Below are 20,487 nucleotides of genomic sequence, written 5' to 3'. Positions count from 1 at the left end.
GAAGATGATGGCACCAGAGTGAGGCAAGCAAAGAGTCTTACTCCTAACCTGAGCCTATAAAAACTTTGCTTTGTATGCAGGAGTCTCTCAATTGGTTTCCCATTCTTCTGGGAAGCAGCTACCATTAAACAACAGGGAAGTATTTAAGGATGTTTCTGGACTCAAGTTCCTTCAGCAGAGCAGGTACTTGCAACCATTCCTAGAAATACCTTGAAAAGAACTCAAAACATAAAATCCAGTCTGGGTTGGCTGCTTGTTTGTCTTCCTTGAATACATATGAATTTCAGTGTCTTGCAGCTCCTCTGGCCACAGCTCTTACTCAGGTGAGTAAGCTGCCATTCTAGATTTTTCTCATAATAACTTGTTCTGTGTCTTACTGTGGGCAACAAAAAATCAGAGCTGGATGGTAACACACACTCTGAGCCACCATTCAAAGATGAAAATAACAAATGTGTACAAAATTATTCAATTGTTGAGGTTGGAAGAAACCGCCAAGATCACTGAGTCCATCTGTTAACCCAGCATGGCCATGTTCACCACTAAACCATGTACCTAAGTGCCACATGCTCATGTTTTTTGGACACTTCTAGGAATGGTTGACTCCACTACCTCCCTGGACAGGCTGTTCCAGTTGGATAAACCTTTCTATGAAGATGTTTTTCTCAATATCCAATCTAAACCTTCCTGGTGCAACTTGAGGCTGTTTCCTCTCACCCCACTGCTTGTTACATGGGAGAAGAGACAAACTCCCATCTCACTACACTCTCCTTTCAGGCAATTGTAAAGAATGATAAGGTCTCCCTGAGTCTCTTTTTTTTTTTAGACTAAACACCCCCAGCTCCCTCAGTCACTCCTTACAAGACTTGTGTTCAAGTCCTTGCACCAGCTCTTTGTGTTTATAATTAGCTTGCACATAAGACTCATGATTTGGACACAAGAGTCTTCACAAACTGACAGTCTTGTTTGGATTTCTGTTCTAACAAAATACAACCTTCCCTCCATGGCAGCTTTGCGAGATTCACTTCCCCCACCTTCCCATTTTATTTTCCCATATTTCCTTCAAGCATCTAGCTTACAGATTTTCTTCAGCTACCAAACCACTTTGTTTCCGTCTTTTCAATAATTCAAATGTATGCATCAAACACACACATGGCATGTTTCCAGGTAGTAACATTCCCTTTCCTTCCTGCCTTTTTGTAGCCAAGTAATTTACAGTAAATTCACGAATACAAGCCGCACTGACTATAAGCCGCATCTCTGGGTCTTGGCAAACATTTCGGTTTTTGTCCATAGATAAGCCGCACACGAATATAAGCCGCTTTGTCGTTCGCAGCGAGAACCCGCGTGCAATTAGTAACAGAACCGCGGGAGGGCGGGGTTTACTGGATGAGCTAAGGCTGTGCAGGCTCGGCCCGCTAGGGGCCGCTGACAGGGCCAGATGGCCCAGCCCGGCGCTGCCGCTCGGGGCCGGCCGGCGCTGCCACTGGGCTCGGTCGCCCCGGGTCGGCGCTGCCCTGCGGCGGCAGGCAGGGACGGAGCTTCCCCTGCTCCTACGGCAGCAGCGGCGGGCGGGGACGGAGCTTTCCCGCGCCCGTGGCGGGCAGGGACGGAGTTTCCCCGCTCCTGCCGCGGCGGCGGCGGGCGGGGACAAAGCACCCCGTCGGCTCCCCGAGCCGCGGCAATGGCTGCGCAGGGCTCCCGTCGGCTCCCCGGGCCACAGCAATGGCGGCGCGCGCTTCCCCCCCCTCCCTGGGCCGCAGCAATGGCTGCGCGGGGCTCCCGTCGGCTCCCCGAGCCGCAGCAATGGCTTCCGCGGGGCTCCCGTCGGCTCCCCGAGCCGCAGCAATGGCGGCGCCGGCTTCCCCCCCCCTCCCCGGGCCACGGCAATGGCGGCGCGCGCTTCGCCCCCCCTCCCCGGGCCACAGCAATGGCGGCGCGGGCTTCCCCCCCTCTCCCCGGGCCGCAGCAATGGCGGCGCCGGCTTCCCCCCCCCTCCCCGGGCCGCAGCAATGGCGGCCCGGGTCTCCCCCCTCCTCCCCGGGCCGCAGCAATGGCGGCCCGGGTCTCCCCCCCCCTCCCCGGGCCGCGGTAGGGGCGGCCCGGGTCCCCCCTCTCCTCCCCGGGCTGCGGTAGGGGCGGCCCGGGTCCCCCCTCTCCTCCCCGGGCCGCGGTAGGGGCGGCCCGGGTCCCCCCTCTCCTCCCCGGGCCGCAGCAATGGCGGCGCCGGGCCCCCCCCGTCTCTCCCCTGGGCTGTGGCAGAGGAGGAAAGAGAGCTCTCCCGCCTCTCTCCCCACCCCCCGTGCTGCCTACAGGGAGCCAGGCTCCACCCGCGGTGCAACAAAGTAGCGATTTGTAACAATCGCAAAATGCCGACTTTGCAGCTGCTCGGCTCAGCACTCTGGCAGGCACTTCTGAGGTTGTATTAGCCGCTCCTGATTATTAGCCGCATTTCCGGTTTAGGAGCAAAATCTTAGTCAAATTGGTGCGGCTTGTATTCGTGAAATTACTGTACATGTAAGATGCACAAAGATAACTGTGCTCCTCCACAGTCCTGGTTTGTGCACCCAGTTTGTGTTCCCTCTGCTTACTCACTGCAACCCTCCATTGGAGCCTCTGGTGGGACAGCTGAGCCCTGAGCAAAGCCTGGTGGCATGGAGAGTTTGGCCTTTCTGGCAGCATGGCATTAAGGCACAGCTGCATTTTTATCCAGTGCAGCAGCAGGTCCATGTGCAGCACTGGCATGGAGATCAAAGGTACAGTTGCCACGATTACATGCTAGGGTGGAAAAGTATTCTCTCTAGACCCTTTCCCTCCCTTCTCCCTTTCCCTCCTATGTTTTTTGACTGATTGGTATTTTGCCAGTCGTGATTTCTTCATTTGAGAAGCAGCAAGACAACAGAGCAGTGCTTCCCCCACCAAACTTCCCCAGAAGCCAGCCCACGCTGACCATGTGCCCATGGAGGTTGTAACAGAAGGACAGGGCAGAGGAGCCCAGCCCCAGGAGTCAGAGGCTCCTCATCCCATGTGGTGGCCATGAACTGTTTTCACCACTTTTGTTTTTCTTTGCTCCCTTTAAAACCAAGAAACCTGTTCCACCACAGGGGTGTCAAGGACAAAGGTTTGAGGACACCCCAAGAGGTATTTAGTAACCCCAACAGAAAGCTTCAGAAACTCAAGCAATAAATTAATAAAACTCCAACAAAGCAAGAACAAGTAATAAAGATCTCAGGAAAAAAGAGGCCTCTCTGGAGAACAGGTTGAGAGATCAAATGCAGGAAATAAACAAGAGATTAAGAAAACAAGAGGAGGAGATACTTACAAATGACAAAAAAAACCCCTTGAAATTTGCAGTGAAAGATACGGGATAGCTGACCCAGGTTAAACTAATTATTTAGCTAGATCACTATCCTGTTTCCATTCAACATCAATACCAGACACTGAAAAGAAGTGGTACAAGAGATACCTATGCAGTTATAGAAGCTTTACCCAGATCCCAGGCTGAGGATTGGTGACTTTAGCCTTCTGTCACTGCTCTGTAACTGCTTCAACTTCTTTACAAAGGTATAATACAAAAAATATATGTACAATGGCATTCTTATTGATGTAAGTATCTATTTCTGGCAATACCTTTTGATAATACCTCAGGGCAAGACTTTACAGGGGGAAATTACACCTTCTATCTCCTTTACAGTAGAACTGCCTTGCCTTTTAATTTAATTGATTTTCCTTTGCTTCTGCATTATAATGAAGGTACAGCACACCCATACCCAATTACTTTATGCCATTTAATATACATACATCCAACAGGTACATATATCAAATGAATATCATATTTTTCCTCTTTTTAAATGGCACAATACTAATTTCTATGTACATCACAATTTTCCAAGAACTAGATTGCTGAACAAGGAAACTTTTAAAATGTGTTTTAGACAAATGACTTGCCTAAAACTTTCTCCACATGGCAGCTGTTGATTGCATTACATTGCTGTTTGTATCACATTATTAACACGCAGGCCCAACCTCACTTTGCTTTGGCAGTTTTAGCAGCAACTCTTGGAAGCCTTTGGTGAGCCGTGATTCAAACAACACTCACAGACAGGCATGGAAAGAAAGATTTTATAAAGCTGCTCTTGCTACTAGTAAAGTATGCAAATACCAACACTGCAACTAGTTTTCTCCCTTTATCCCAAATGTCTTCCAGTGTTTTGCACTTCTTTCTCCCCTCCCCGTCTAAGAAAACCACAAATTTTGCCTGGAGGAATATCATCATTAAAGAAAGAAGCAGCGCAGTCAAAGCCTTAGGATGACACAGATCATTCAACAGTTGTTCAATTACACTGAAAAGCTACTTATTTTTGAACACAGAGCTTTCACTCAACACTGGCCCAAGGCACCACATCAGATTTGGATCTGTAGCATCTCAACCAATCTGATGTAGGGCTTTCGCTCATTACAGAAGCTGTGCCCTTGTTTCTAAAGTGTCTTGGAGCTGTGTTGGCTTTAAAAAGTATTAGCAAATCATAATAATTTCCAACAATGAATTAAAAGTTGCTTTGGAGACCTCTCATCTCCTAAATCCATCTGATTTTGTTTAAGGCTTACAGGTTACTTTCCCTGCAGAATTCCTAGACTAATAAAACAGTATGTGACTACGGAATCAACAAGGGAAGCAGTAACACCCAAAGTATGCCAAGGTAAGCCAAGCAAATTAAATACAGCATATTCCAAAACGAATATTTTTGAAAATTATTATTTAGGACATACAGTTCCTACAGACCCCAAATGTGACTGGTAGCAGGGTATGACCACCCAGATTGAAAAGTTGATTCCTGTAGGTTTTTCTTAGCAGATTTCTATAAAAATGCTTTTCAGTGCTAGCTTTGAAAGCAGTAAGAAATCAAATGTTTACTCTGTTATATAGCTGCATAGAAAAACATATTGAAATGCAGGGGAGTGTTTTCTACCCTCTAAATCAGAGTGATTGCTGGCCACACTATCATTTCAGCTGACAAGGACATAGCATTAGCTACAGGCTTCTCACCACTTCTTGCCATGCTGACACTACAGGAGTCAAGCCATTATTATTATGTTCTTTTTACAGTCTCTTAAAAATAAACATTTTTTTTTTCATTTTCGTAAACTTTCCATGAACCTGAGCTCCTCCTGACCCAAAAGCTTCAGTAACTCTGCTGATTGTCTGCTACGTGCTCTTCTGAAAACATCCACAGTTGTAACTATGGTCAGCTGCTCACATATGAGCAAACTGGGTGGAAGCAATCGATTGCAGGGCCTTTTAGGGTAATGCAGCTCCAAAACATACTGAAAGGCATAACAGTGAGAAGAAAATGACATACAGGCCCAATTCCTTTGTGCAGTTCAACTCTGTAAACTGCAATCATTCACTTCGAAGGAAAGACAAATGGGTTACTCTTCATTTGTACAACAGTAACAGAATAGAGTTATGTCCTAAGCATCTGGTGAGAAAAAAAATAATTTTTCACAACACTTTCTCCAGCATAAAATTAGATTTGGTTTGCAGGCATTCAAGATAAAAAAGATAACAAGTCAGCACAGGGTCTACATGCTGAAATACTGTCCTGGTTCCAGCCATGGTAGGGTTAATTTTTGCAATAGCCGGGATGGGATATGGCTAGGACCCAAAAGTTGATGATCTCAGGTCATCTTCCAAGGACAGGGGGAAGGGCTTGCTTCTGGGCTGGAGTATCATGGCAAAGGGAGTGGCTGTGTATTGTCAGAGGTTTCCATGGGGTCAGCAAGAAGATTTCTTTCTCTTACACACTCTGTCATTAGTATTGTTGATATTACCATTTCTTTTCTTATCTCATTGCTGTTTCCAGAAAATTGTTCTTATCTCAATCCGTGATCTTTATCTTTTGTCACTCCCACTCTCCTCACCAGTCCACCAAGGGGAAGAGGAATGGGGAGGGAAGGAGGGAGCAAGGCAGGGAGAGAGGAGGGGAGTGAGTAGCATACAGCTTGGAGTGGTTTCAGTGGGAACACTAAATTGGAGAATACCATTCCTGAACCATGACAAATAGTCAGAACACAATACAGTTTACATACAGACCTGTACACAGGAAGGTAACTTCTCAGAGGCCCCATCACAGTATTTCCAAAGGAACGTTACAAATTCTCATGGCCAGTCCTGCAAAAAGTGGAAAGGAGAGTTAAAACTAGGAAGTTTCCAAAGGAAAAGCAAGTAAGATCAGCTGTCTCCTTGGATACACAATGCTAAAAGTCAGAGCACAATTGGGTTAGAGGATGTTAAACATTTTTCACTACAGGAGCAGCTAGATCATAACAATTATATAAATACAGCAAAGTCCAAGTTAAATAAAATGCAAAGTGGTAATTTGTTTCTAAAGATATGTTTCAGGATAAAAATGCAATGAATATATGGAACTGGATTAGAAGAAAAGAGAGAATACTGCACCAATTTATATTCCCTTTGAACTGTCTGTAACACAGACCTTAAAGTGCATTTTCAAACATATAGCATACCACAGAACCAGACACTCATTTCTAGCCTTGGCACTTCTAGGCTTTTGGGAAAGGAGAGGAGAAATAGTCTAGTGGAATTGTGCTCTGTGACAAAGCATCTACTGGTGGGTTCTGCCCAACATCAATAAACAATTGTTTTTGCTTTAAATGAAGGAAAGAATTTCAGCAGTAAACAAATGCTTCACATCTTGCATGAATACTTCAACAGAATCAGAACCAAACCTGTCTTTTCACACCTCCTGCAAGTGCTATTCCAAGTCAAAATACAAGTCATAGCCTGAGATCTATCAGCTGCTAAGTTTTCAATCATGACAACCATGATACCATGATATATAAGTGACAGTGACACACAAGACAGTAAAGCTTCCTGCAGTACTCCCCCCACTGGAATCCACACTCATTATTGTAAGGATAATTATCTGGGTATCCCTGAGACCAATTCTTGCACTTTTTGTATAAATATGACCTCTTGCATAAGACATGAAATTTAAAATCATCTTCTTCATGGATATCATTGAGTCATTCCATTACCTCTGGGACAGATATGAATTATGCATTCTTTGATTCTCTTTAAAATGTAGATGCACAAGGGGCCATGGAGAAATCTAAATGGTACTAAAAATACAAAGCATTCAAGAAAGAAACAATAACTTGTATGCTACGAACTGTTAGAGTGCTCCGAAGGCTCCCTGCCTGGTCAAGAAAAGCACATAAAGCACTGAAATGTAACAGCAGGCCTCCATGCTAATGGCTGCTAGTGACAAGGGCTCATTGAATGTCACTGCTTCACATACTGTGTACTGTTCATTTCTCTTATCTGTGTGACCTCTCTTTTGAAATGACTGATGAAACTCGCCTGAATTAGCATCTTTGCTTCTGGGCATTTGCCACCTAGAAGGCATTTAGTAACATCTCTACTAAATATAAAAATAAAGCATGGGGGGGAAAAAAGATCATAATCGCAACATAAAATAATCACTATGTCTTTTAAAGAATACTCAGTGTGTAATGCAAAAGGGTTGCTTCTCTGAAGCCTCTTGGTTAGGTTGTTTTTTTTACCTTGACACCCTTTCGGAGTACTGGCTTGTCACAATACATGCATTCACATTGCATACTTGGCTAACATTTTCATAATTGGTGTGAATAAAAAGAAATAGCTGTTACTGCAAGAAAAAAAAAAGAAATGCGTCTGTTCTGATGCCCTGCTGCTATGATGACCTATTTCACACTAGCATCTGTTCTGTTCTCATGAACCACTCCAGATGTAAGCTGGCAAAACAGCACTGCAAGTATGTTACCCAGACGTCCACTGAGTGCTGCAGATGTTTTCTTCCATGCTTCACATTTAATGTGCGCCTGATTAATTTTTTCATTATTATCTCAACTACTTGGCCCACAGATTTTCCTATGAAGTTTGCAGAATCCAGGATCTAATTTGCAGCCATAAGAAGCAGCTCTCTTTGTGTAAACAGGTTCATTAATGTCTGGAATAACCAGTCAACAGAGCCTTGGTCTCAATTGCCAAAAAAAATGCAAACTTCAGTAATCTATTATGCCTTGATAATATTTGCCTGAGGATTCAACACAATGTTCATTTCCATTTCAAAATTACAGATGTTTGCAATATTCAGATGCATCAGTCTGACCAAAAATATTATGCCCATTCTCTGCCTCAAGCCCTTGACCTGAATGAGGTTAGTGACAGGGATATGAATGACTTGAGTGGAAAATGAAACACAAAAGTAGTTTTATCGTGAAGTACAATATTTCTTCTGTCACTTAACTGTTTTTTCCCCTTCAAAATTACAGGGTAGACTGCAAATCTTCAAGGCTAGCAGTCACGACGACAGTCTAAGTGCCATTTAAAAGAATAATAATTTATGAGGCACCTTGGTAGAATAGCAAAGGTCACAGAGTAAACTCCCCAGGGAGGAGAGGATGACAAAGGTTACAGAGATGACTAAAGACTTGCCTACAGAAAGGAATTTTCTTGGAAAGAAGATGTTTCCTTACAACAGCTTCATCCCACCTAGCACACAGTTCCTCATCCAAATGAGTAGTTCACCTTTAAGTTAGCTAAAAAAGCATTGATTGTAAATATGCTTCCAAAATTCATAGATTAGCCTTGGCCTTGTGCCCACTGAAGTCTCAGTGCAGTGCTGCAGATCGAGGACACTGTGGGTCTGTCCCACAGGGCACAAGGGGGATGCCTGATGACTGGTGTGATCCCACAAGGGACAGCAAGCTTGAAAAAATATCTGGAGCCTTTGCAAGGCAGTCCCCAAATAAATGCAGCTTCCATGACAACTGGTTCCATTTGCAGACCTCAAACTCACCAAGATCACCACAAACTGGTGCAATTTCTCTTAGAAGCAGTGTGAGGAGTTGGCAGGTAAGGAGCCTAAGACACACAGTTGACACACTGCTCCATTTTACACTTGTAAATGTGCACACCAGCCATCACTCTACAAAGCAGTTTGGGCAGCTTTTCCTTGCCACAGATACAGCATTCCCTTTCTTCAGACACCGCAAGTAGGGAAAAAAAGGCAAGCATGAAGACAAGCAGGAACAACTCTTTTTGGCACAGCTCCACATTCTGCCAAAACAATTCCGGGCTCATAAAATACACATGAATCGGTGTGAGAAGCTGATGCTGCAAACCCGGGAGTAACCAGCAGTGTCTACAAAACATCAGAGTGATAAAAAATAGCTTAACCTGAAGCCAGCATGCAACACAAGACAGCTCATCTCTTCAGAAATGTGTGGCCATAAACATTTCGAAAACTGACAGTTTCCAGCCGTTCACAATCAGTTATGGGAAGTTTCTGCAGCTGGATCAATGGCTGGCACTTGTGGAGGGGGCTGGCACAGCTCTGGAGGGTACAGATGTAACAGGTGCTGGTAAAGAAGAGGTTATTGACTGCTTTGAGTATAAAGGATTATATCTAATTTCCATAGGATAATTGTGAGAGCCCATCTCACTGGTGTTTGACCTCAATGCCTCAGGGCCTCTCAGTTCATAAAGAGGCACCTGAGAAGCAAATAATCATTGAGTCAGATTATCAAAGAAGTGTTTGAGGACGCTTGCCTATTTTCTATACTTAAAATCAGGCAATTTTTGAAGGGGGTGAATGCCACAGACATTCACAATATCTTCAATCCCTTGCTCCAGCAGTCCCTGGTCCATCACAACAGCCCATGATGACTTTGGCTGGTTGTTCAGATCACAGAACATTTCTACAGACCCATAACTGCATGCTGACGACAGCAGAGTGTGCCTTTGGGAGAGGGAAGGGCAGAAGGCAAGGTGAGATGCATCTGAGCAAGACTCCAAATGAAACAGCATCTTTTATCCTGCACATCACCTGCAGGAAGGAGGGAATGTCACAGAAATGTTGCAAACACATCAAATAGCTCAGGCAATGCCATAATGCCACTCCTGAGTGACAAATCCACTGGGTATGCTGCCAAGAAGCCCTCCTGAACCTGCCCAAGAAAGGGAACCAGCATTTCCACCACGAGATTTACCTCACGCTTAGAGCCGCTTACTCCAGCGCAGAAGCCTGCCCTCAATGCCAAGCCTTGGCGGGCTTTACATCAGGGGTTTTATCCTCTCCTGTGTTGGTTTTGTATGCCTTGCCTTCCTTTATTAATTTTAAACAGAATGGGGGGATGTAAATTCACCATTGGGGATATGTCAGTGTTTGCTCAACATGCTCTATATACCTTTATTAATTTTGTATTGAATGGTGGATGTGATTTCACTCCGGGGGGAAATCAGGGATAGCAAAAGGTCTTTCCCACAGCAGGACAGCAGCGGGGAAGGGGAGATAATTTCTCTGTGGGTTTATTTTGAGTGATTTACATGCTTCCATGGTTTCCAAAGCTGAAGAATTTTGAGCTTTCATGAACAGGCAGTTTCAGTGCCATGACCCACTGGTCTAAAGAGGTTGATTATCTTAATGTAGCATTTGTTCAAGCCTTACAGCTTACAGTACATTTTAAAAGCAGCAGATGATGCCTTCTTATAGTGCAAGAACAGTATGTAAAGAGTGAAATTTAAAAGATTTCAAAATTGAGACCTATTCCCAAATCAGACTTATTCTTTAACAGTACAAATGCATAAACACCATATGAACTACAAAGGGGTGGTTATTTGACACAGGTTTACAAGGTTTAACTTTTGGCCACAAAGTTTAATTTTTGGCTCACTGCAAAAATTGCCTGTGTCTGTGAGAACAGCTTAGCAGCCTGTGATTTCCAACACAGCAATTCCCAGCCCCCAAACAAGCCAACACTTGGTTTGGAGCATGCAGGGATACTCAATGCCCTGGACTGATGGAGATGTGAAGTTGCTTACTTGTGCATGACTCTTTGCTATTGACTTTCGATTCACACATTATGGTTACACTCCAGCATATCCTTTTGTTTAGACTCTTGTTCCCAGGATATCTTAATTCACCAATATTATGACAATGAAGGGAATGTTCCCTTTTTGTCTGTCCTACTTAGTTTTCAAAAAAAACGGTTTTCAGAGGGAAATTAAACTCTTATGCCTCCCTGAGTTTCCAGAGATTCCTAGGTAGCATCTTCTCCATACTCAGCTTTGTCAAATGCAATAAAATAATGAACAGCAGTGTCCTGATGGGTCTGGACATTTCATGTGTGACAGTCAAAAAGCACAGAAGCAACAGGTACTTGTTTATTGGTCAGTTTTTCGCTGCAACAGATTTCACACTCATTTCATCATGTATTTTCTTATCCACATCTCTGCAATGCCAGGTACAGCTTCACTTTTTGAACCCTCTAACAGGTGTCTTTTCTTCTACTGACTATCTGAGCACAAAGTCTGTGAGTTCACACCTCACCTCCAGCTCCACCAGCACCCAAAGAGTGAAACCCCACCACATGTTTACTGCACAGGCCAATTCACATGGTAATTCCTCTGTACTGTTAAGTCTTCTGAGACTCCTCAGTCCAGGGAACTGTTATGGAAGGTGGTCATGGGGTGAAGCTATCAACAAACAGCAATTTGGGGTGTTTGCTGTGAAAGGAAGATGAATATTCTCACGGATGGTCTAATGCTTTTGTTTGCCCTTCCCCAGGCAGCTGTGACATGGAAGAAAGCTGACCAGGCAGCAAAAGACCTGTTTCACTGACCAGAAGATGCCACAGCAAAATTTATACTTCAAAAGACTTACTAGGATTTATGGTGCTGAACAATGCCTTACTGAGACTGTTACTCATAACAAACTTCAAATGGTGAACTGAATTAATTATTTGTTTGAGGAAAACATACTATATGCTTGAAAACTGAATTACAGACTAGCTGGCTCTCCCTGCACACGTACAAGTGATTCTTTTCCTAACCTGGTGCAGTTGGCACATGAACTCCTTGTGTGACTGACAGCAAGGGCAGAAAGTTTCTGCACCGAGAATCACAGTTCCCATTTCGAGCACCAGAAAGAGCAGAACTGCTTCGTTTGAAAAATGAGCGATGGAAACGGGAGAGAAAGGGAATAGGGGAGTGCAGTTGGCTGTCATGGGCTCTCTAGGTCAGCACTTTTATACCTGCTGAACACAGCTGGATTTTGAACACATGGGAGGGAAAAAGGAAGGGCAGGATTTGGAAACTGGCCCACATCCATCCAAGATGATAACATGCAATGCAGGGAAAAGTAATAAATACCAGGTACCTGTCACAGCACACTAAGCTAACAGCCTTTAATAATGGCTAATCCAATGATATTCACCAGCCTCCTTGCTGTGCTGCCAGCAGCTTGGGTGTTACCAAGGACTGAAGGCAGGCAGTGAAGCAGGGGGCAAAGGAAGGCAGGCAGCCTTGGCTAACTGTGAGCATCTTGTTCAGGATCCTGCTTACTGACCCCACGGAGAGGTACTGGAGTCAGCCAGTGCTCCACATCATTTTTCTATTAGATGGGTCCTTATCTTGGTTTCAGCTAGGATAGGGTTAATTTTCTTCCTAGTAGCTGGTACAGTGCTGTGTTTTGGATGTAGTATGAGAATAAGGCTGATAACACACTGGTGTTTTAATTGTTGCCAAGTAGTGCTTACACTGAGTCAAGGACTGTTCATGTTCCCGTGCTCTGCCAGTCAAGGAATTGAGGGAGTACGGCCAGGAGAGATTATCCCAACTGATCAGTGGGCTACTTCATACCATAGAAAACCATGCTCAGAAATGGGCAGGGCATTTGGTCAGTTTGTGGTGAGCAGCTGTATTGTGTACCACTTGTTTTTCTTGGGGTTTATTTCTCTCTTCTTTTTTCATTACAGTAATTACTATTATCAACATTAGCAGCATTGTTATCATTATTAAATTTTATTTTACTTCTTTTATTAAACTGTTCTTATCTCAACCTACAACTTTTACTTTTTTCCCCAATTCTTCTCCCCACAGGGAGGAGTGTTGGGGGATGGGGTGAGTGAGCAGCTGCATGGTACTTAGTTGCTGGCTGGGATTAAACCACAGCAGTCCTGGACAAGCTGTAGGTCAACAGTGGTTCCTCTCCAAGTCCTCCAAAAATAGAAGAGGGAATGATGCCTTAAATTTTAGCTTGCATGTTTTCCAGATTTTCATATTTCTGTGCTGCATTAGTATATAACTCTGAACTTCATATAAAGTGTTAGCAAGTTCTCTTCACATTTTATTTAGACAAAACAACCCTTTTCTAGCCCGAGAACCAAGGACACTGTTGCAGCTCCAGGCCCAAAAAGTGTAGACAACAGCGAATTGAGGAGAGCAATCTGAGAGGATGAGACTTCAAGGCATCAGAACTGGCTAGGGCTACTGTTTCTGTCCTTCACCTTCCTGCAAGCTGTCTTGCCCTCCTCTCTTTCAGTGGAACTGTTTATAAAACTGTGGATGAGAATTACATTCAGTCATTGCCTCTCTTCACCCTGGAGAAGAGAAAGCTAGGGGGACCTTATCACAGTATTCCACTACTTAAAGGGCAGCTACAAAGAGAATGAAGGCTTTCTCTTCACAAGGAGACATAGGGAAAAGGCAAAGGGCAACAAATAAAACTTGTACCAAGAGAGGTTTCAGCTCAATATGAAAAATAATTTTTTACTCTGGGAACAATCGACCACTGGAACAACCTCCCAAGGGATGTGATAGAATTTCTGTCTCTGGAGATTTTCCAGAAGCAATTGGACAGGGTGCTAGATAATCTCATCTAGGCTTCTTTTCCCACAAAATGTTGGACCAATGATCTTTCAAGGTCTTTTCCAATCCAGGTTATTCTATGATTCTGTAACTAGCTGTCCCCAAATCCTATTTCTCTGGAGAATGATTCCCAGAGCTTCCCATCCAGACCTTCAAAGCCGCCTTTATCTTCTGCTCTCTTTCTCAAGGTTAAGGTTGTCACAGAATAATTTGTATTGGAAAGGACACTGAGGGTCCTCTTGAGCTTAAAGAGATTGCTCAGAGTCTACTCCAGTCAAGTTTTTTACAACTTTGAGGTTGGAGATTTTTCAGTCTCTCTGGACAATTTGTGTCAGTCTTTGATCATACCTACGGTGACTTTTTTTCATCCAAATGTACACAGTCAGAATTTCAAATGTTTCAAATTGTGTCTGTTGCTTCTTTTCCTATCATCATGCACCTTTGAAAAGAGTCTGACTTATGCATGCCCTCCCATTAGGTAGTCTTAGACAGCAGTAAAATTCCCCAATGACCTTCCCTTGATCTGAACAGTCCCAGATCTCTCCACTTCTCATACATCCTCTGCTCCAGCTCACCACACATCTTGGTGGTCCTCCAGGGGCCTTGCTTCAGTCTACCTATGCCTTTCCTGTACTGGGGAGCCCAAAGTCAGGTAAGTACTTCAGCTGTGGTCTCACATGTGCTGAATGAAGGACAAGTATGACTTCCCATCATGCTAGGTCCAGCTGAATGTATCTGGGGTCAGCAGAGCACAGAGCTAGAACAAAACCGTACAAATATGTACCCAAATGTGAGCAAAATATACACAGTTTTAGTATGACTGGAGTAGCACTGAAAGAGAGATTAAAGTCAGCCACCCAAGCCCAGAGCAGCAGCAGGCTCATAGGTAAGGCAGCCCAGCCAGCTGGGAAAGACTGAACAGATATGAGGGGAGAAAGGTAGGGAGCACCATAATATTTCAGAGCACATAACCACTTAAAGCAGCTACAGCTGAGCTTAAATTACTGCTGATCCTAACAGGAATAAAAAAAGTGGTAATTTCTCCATTATAATATAATGGAGAACTGACTCCTACAAACACAGATTTTCTTATTATCCGCATAGCATGATTAGCACTGTGCAGCACCATCATGAACAGATCATAAAATGGGCCAAAAGTGGTAATAATCAACTGACAGTGGAGACCTTTCTGGAACAGAGTATATGCATAAAGACTGAATTCCATACAATCTTTCTGAAGAGACTACAAACTCACATCTGCTATCCAAACCAACAGTAGCCTACAAATTAAAAAAAAAAAAAAAAAAAAAAAAAAATCATGGTTTGACAAGGTTTCATCTCCAATACACAGTACCATAACCTCCATATACCTTGAAATCAGACCACTAATAACAGGGAGGCGAAAATTTCTAAGAGATACCAGAAAGAAAGAATAGACACACACAAGAGAGGAAAAATAGTGATGTGTCTACCACCTTTGTGAGTAACTCCCTCAGGAAAGAGTCATTTTAGCATTAGGACCATGAAGTCTTCCTGAGACATGGTAGCAGCAGTAAGTCTAAAAACAACAGCCCAGAGGAGAATGCTTTTATCAGGCCTGCAAATGCTGTCCTTACTAATGAAAAAGGAACTTTGCATTGCCATGGGGGTTTTTTACAGCGCAACAGCAGCACAAATTGAGTCCCTATCAAGAGCTGATCATAGGGAACAATCGAAAGCAAAACTCGGGTTTCTTCTTTCTTTGTTACTGGAGGAAAATAAAAGGAAGGAAGGAGGCTCTGATGCCAGAACAGTGCTCAAAGTACTGGAGAAAAGTTTCTGATCAGTTCAATGATTTGGGAAATCTGCCCATCAAATAGGAATTCTGGTTAACATTTAAGGAATTATTCAGATGAGTTACTGCCTGCCATGGACACTTTTCTGCCAACACAAATGTCCTATGTGGACAAGACTTTCCCCAAGTCCCTTCCAACGATCAGAAACATTGTCCACTTATTCCATTTTCCTGGAAGGAAGGCAATAGAAATGTCAAAAGTTATTGAGCTATATAAACTTTCCCTTCTTTCTTTTTTTTCCTTTTTTTCCCCCCAACTTTGCCCTCAGTCAAAAGAGGCATATTCTACTTTCATTTGTTACTGGTTTGTTAGAGAGAGTTATTTGCAATAAAGTCTTATCCTTGACCCAGCAAAATTTATGCAGGTTTATGTAAAGCAGAAAATTGTCTTTTAGACTGAACTGCCTCCTCTAAAACCAGAGTTCATGACTCTAGACACAAAATACTTCCAGCAAGTGTAGAAGCACTTGCCATGTTTGGGTTTATTTTAAGAAATGGGATGAGGCTAGGGCCACACAGTGATTTTTTGTGGTTGGGAGAGTTGAAAAACTGCTGTGGTTGAAAAACTGCTGTCTTAAACTATTCAAAGTAAAGCCACAATATGGAAATACATTCTTTTTCGGACTTCAGACTAGAGGAATGAGCAGTGCTGGTGGGAGTTCCACAGGACTACTTCTGGCTAGAATAAAAGCCCGGATGGAGATTTGCTGGAGGTTCTTGCTGGCCTCCACTTTCACTCACAGCCATGTGCCACATAATTAAGCCTGGAGGGGATATACGTGTGTCTCATCATGCCCACATGAACATATATAAAAGGTCTGCTTGAGCAGAGTGGAGGATTTCTGGATTTCCATCAGCAGGAATCAGTGAGGACACCTGAGGGATTCTGTGACACCACATCTTTGCAGTAACGAGCAGGCAGATGCCCTTGACAGAGGGAAAGGTCATTATTTTTCTGCATAGTTTTCCTACCCACATCACCAGCCAGCTCACTTCCAGTTTGGCAAGTTGCTCTTTAAGCAGAAATCAGCCTGACAAAGACTTTAAGAAATGAAAGTATAATTAGGATCTGTTATATTTGGGATGTGTCTTTGCCATGTTACCACTGACTCTGGAGTCTGCAATTACTGGCAGAAAGCTTTTAGCAAAGAAAAATTTGAATGAAATAAAAATAAAAAACTCCTCCAAAAACAGCAATCATGTATCAGGGTGTGTCATCCAAGGGAGAATCTTAATGGCATCCTTTCACATCCCTGTAGCCCTGCACATGGAAAGATTCTGCAGAAGTAGCCTGTGACCACTAAACACTAAAGACTGGAAGAATTCTGAATTGGAATAAATTCTTCTTGAATCAATACTAAAATTGTAAATCACTCCGCTGCACTCCAACCACTAAAGCTACATAAAGTAAGGTTGTTTGCAACAAGGTTCCTCCTGTGCCTGCAAGTGACTTGTATGTGCATTTGCGATATGCCCATTGCTAAAGTATCTATGTCATGAGCTGGTAAAGGAAATAATGATAATAATGAATAATGGAAATAATGGAAAAGAATAATAGAAAGAATAATGGGATAATAAAGAATAATGGAAGAGCTGCATGCACAGGCACATCTTACACTGAAAACTAAGCACAAACAGAGGTCACCTCTGGAAAAGATGGAGATAGAGCCTCCAGTAGCCTAATTCTGAAAGCCATACTCTAAAAAGAAGAGCAGCCCTTGGGACAGATGAACTTCTCTGTTTGCAAGTACAGGTGCATATTAAAAATAAAAAAAGCAAGACATCTGTGAGGGATGAAAGCTCTCATAATTCATTTCCAAGACTAGGGACAGTCTGCATGTTCAGCAGCATACAATGTATTTTGCACCCTACAAGCACAAGCGGGGTTTTTTTTCTGAAATACAAGTTTCTACTTTTGTAAATGCTCTTCAGTTAGACTGGAATATTCCAATTCAGTTTTTTAAGCTTTCAAGCACAGAAACTGTTTAAAAAACAGAAAGAGATTTTTGCGGGGTGAAAAGGGGTCACAAAAAAACCGTGAGCCTGTTTTGAGAACTGGTTCACAAAATAAGTCCTTACACATACTTTGATTACAAGTTTGTAAAGACAATTCTCCAGATTTCTGCAAGGTCATTTCAGGTAAAGGTTTGAAAAGTACAGTGTTTCTTTAGATATCCGGGTATATATCCAGCAAAGAATTAGAATAGCGAGAAAATCTGTTTTGTTTTGTCTGCCTGGAATCTGTCACCTTTTAAATCAACTTCTTAAAAACACTAGTTTCCATCTGCCAACAGCATCACAGTGTATATATATATCTACAGCACTTTAAGTGCAGAAGAGGATATCAAGTCCCTCAGAAATCCCATGCTGTTCCGTTTTGGACATATTTTGATGATATTTCCTACAAGTTTCCAAGTGATGGCTGTGTCAGCAAGCTCTGGCACAGAACAGCAGCCAGCTGGGTGTGGACTAGACAGCATGTGGACAGGAGTCAGGCTGAGGACAGCACTGGAGCCAGAACAGTTGTATGAGTACTGGAAATAAGGTTCTCATTTCTAAAGCATTTGCAGGATACACCCCCTCTAGAAAAAAAAAAAAAAAAAAAAAAAAAACCCAAAAAAGAAACACTTGATTTTAAATTACAGTCTTTAAATCTACATTACTTAGAATTACGTTTTAAGAGGATTTATGACTAAGAAGGGAGGAAAAAAAAAAGGCTGCTAAATTATTAGCTGCAATTTTGAGGAGGATATCAGAGAAATGATGTTTAAAGGTCTAATCCTGGCAGCTCACATACTTGTAAATTGTTCTGTACAGCTCAGTAGCACCCAACTTGCTAGACAGAGAAAGGTGTGCAGGTTTGAACTGGTTGCATTATTGTTGGCATAAATTTAGTCCAATTAGTCAGAGAGCTGGAATTGTCCTGCTTCAAAAAAACATCAAGAACAAGTTAATAGTTAATATGCATTTGCAGGGCAGCTTGGAAAATCTTATGAAAAAATGTTTTTAAAAATCTTTTTCTCCACTGAACAGCTCAGAGAAGTATGTCTCTGGCAAAGGCCCGTAAGGGGCAAAAACACTGGTTATTTGTTCTCTTTTGCTCTTTACAAATGAAGCAAACTACAGTTAATATATTATGCATGTCTTTCAGCATATTTTTATTTAGCCTGTTTTGGCTTGCTGTGCCTTGGGAACTTTCACTTTGTTTTGTTTTGCCTTGGGAACTTTGATTTGATTTTGTTTTTCTGGTTAATAACAAAAGTGAAGTATTAGGGCAGGACATCAACCAATTTACAACATGTGAGATTTGTTTAAGTTTCAATGAAACAGCCTCTCAACGTCTCTTTTCCACTCCCTTATCTTATCAGTCACCAAACCACTCTCAACAAGCTGGCTTGTCAGAGGAACAGCACGGGCCAGTTGTTATTAATCATTTCATTTCCCGCTAACAGGATCTGTTGTTTCACCTGCAGGAATAAGACAGACTTTTCCAGTAACACACTATAGGGTCTCAGTCCTGTACAGCTTGGGTACAGAGTCCAATCTGTGCCTAATACCATTTGAATTGCCATTAAGGTTGTGATTAAAATGTGATTAAAGCACAAGATACTCCTCTGTTGCAAGGAATTTACTTCTTCTGCAGAACTTAAAGAGGGAAAAGGAACAGCAAAGCCTGTGGGAGAAAGAAGGGGAAGAGAGGACAATTGCCAGATTAGACAGTCACTACATTCACAACTCAGTAGTACTTTTTTATTTTATTTGGGGATGCAGGGGGTCTCTTTTAGCTTTTAGCAGCATACAGGAAAGCTGAGGAGCAAGAATGGATTGAGGAGAACAGGAACAAAACAGATGGGAGTGAAGGTTGTCGGGTTTTGATGGGGCTGAAAATCATGTTCTGAGTAAATAACCAATACAGTGAGGTAGAGAGTGGGAAAAAAACCCCAAACTGTTAGAAATTATCTGCAAGGGGCAGGAGTACAGAAATGAATGGTCACACAGCAGCACTGAGGCTCCCCCCAGCAGCATTTGTCTCTATCCTGCCCTACCCAACCAGCTGGAGGGCAGCATCTATACACTACTGCTACAATAAACTGGTATTCTTGGGTAGCTAATTTCCCCCTTCCTTTGCTTCCAAAAGGATGTCTTCATTCAGACCCTAACTCTTCTAAAACCCTCTTCCAGCCTGGGGCAAAGACAGAAGCATACTTACACAGACAGACTCCTGGAGGGTCACTTTTCATATTCTGAAGGATACACAGAAACTGTCAGTCTGTTTGTATATGTCTAGACAATAACATACGAAAGTGCTGCCCTCCTCCTAATAAAGCTGCAAGACAATTTGGACTGAGCCAGCTCTGTTTCTTGCCTCTTCAAAGGCTTCAAGCTTGTTGGTCCTATGCAGCAAAACAAGTTATTCTGAAACTCTGAGTAGAGAGACTGTCCCAGTCCTTCAAAGATGGTGAAAGATAGTTCCAGGATGTCATCCTCTGTCCTCTTGTTTGAGGACCAAATCAGTGGAATTCCTCTACTATGAATAGCACCCAGAACAACAAGAAATTTGCAACAAGAAATTTGCAGTCTCTCCTCTATGTGGCCAACTTACAACCAGGTTTTTCTTCTTCCTATCACTGATTCTGTTTCCTAATGGTGATTTCGATTTTTTTTATGTGCTAGGGTTTTTTCATTTTTATTTATTTATTTGTTTGTTTGTTTGTTTGTTTGTTCATTTATTTATTCATTTATTCATTTATTTATTTATTTGACCCGGTGGATCTGGTGGGACAGTGAAAAGGTGCAAATTAAGTGCTGAAGCGAAGCTCCTCAGATAGAAGCTGAAGGCACTGCCTGGCTCTGCAGGTGAAGGAGAAGGGAATTGTCTCACAATTAAACTGCCTGGTCCTTCCCCCTGCCCTCTTCTGAGCTGTACTTAGTTGTTCAGCTG

The 20,487-nt window shown here is 42.9% G+C and overlaps 1 protein-coding gene across 6 annotated transcripts in view; it reads right to left on the bottom strand.

Annotated features, from left to right (window-relative positions):
- Window positions 1–20,487, bottom strand: part of ENOX1 (ecto-NOX disulfide-thiol exchanger 1) — a 362,795-nt gene that overhangs the window by 240,513 nt on the left and 101,795 nt on the right. For all 6 annotated transcript variants that reach the window (XM_033051505.1, XM_033051506.1, XM_033051498.1 and 3 more), the window contains exon 3: window positions 6,092–6,169. The gene's annotated coding sequence lies outside the window, so the exon portion shown is untranslated. The remainder of the gene's footprint in view (window positions 1–6,091; window positions 6,170–20,487) is intronic.

Source organism: Catharus ustulatus, chromosome 2, assembly GCF_009819885.2.
Source record: "Catharus ustulatus isolate bCatUst1 chromosome 2, bCatUst1.pri.v2, whole genome shotgun sequence".
Taxonomy (NCBI): domain Eukaryota; kingdom Metazoa; phylum Chordata; class Aves; order Passeriformes; family Turdidae; genus Catharus; species Catharus ustulatus.
The sequence above is the reverse complement of the archived record's forward strand: the minus strand, read 5'-3'. Positions and strand labels throughout refer to the sequence as shown.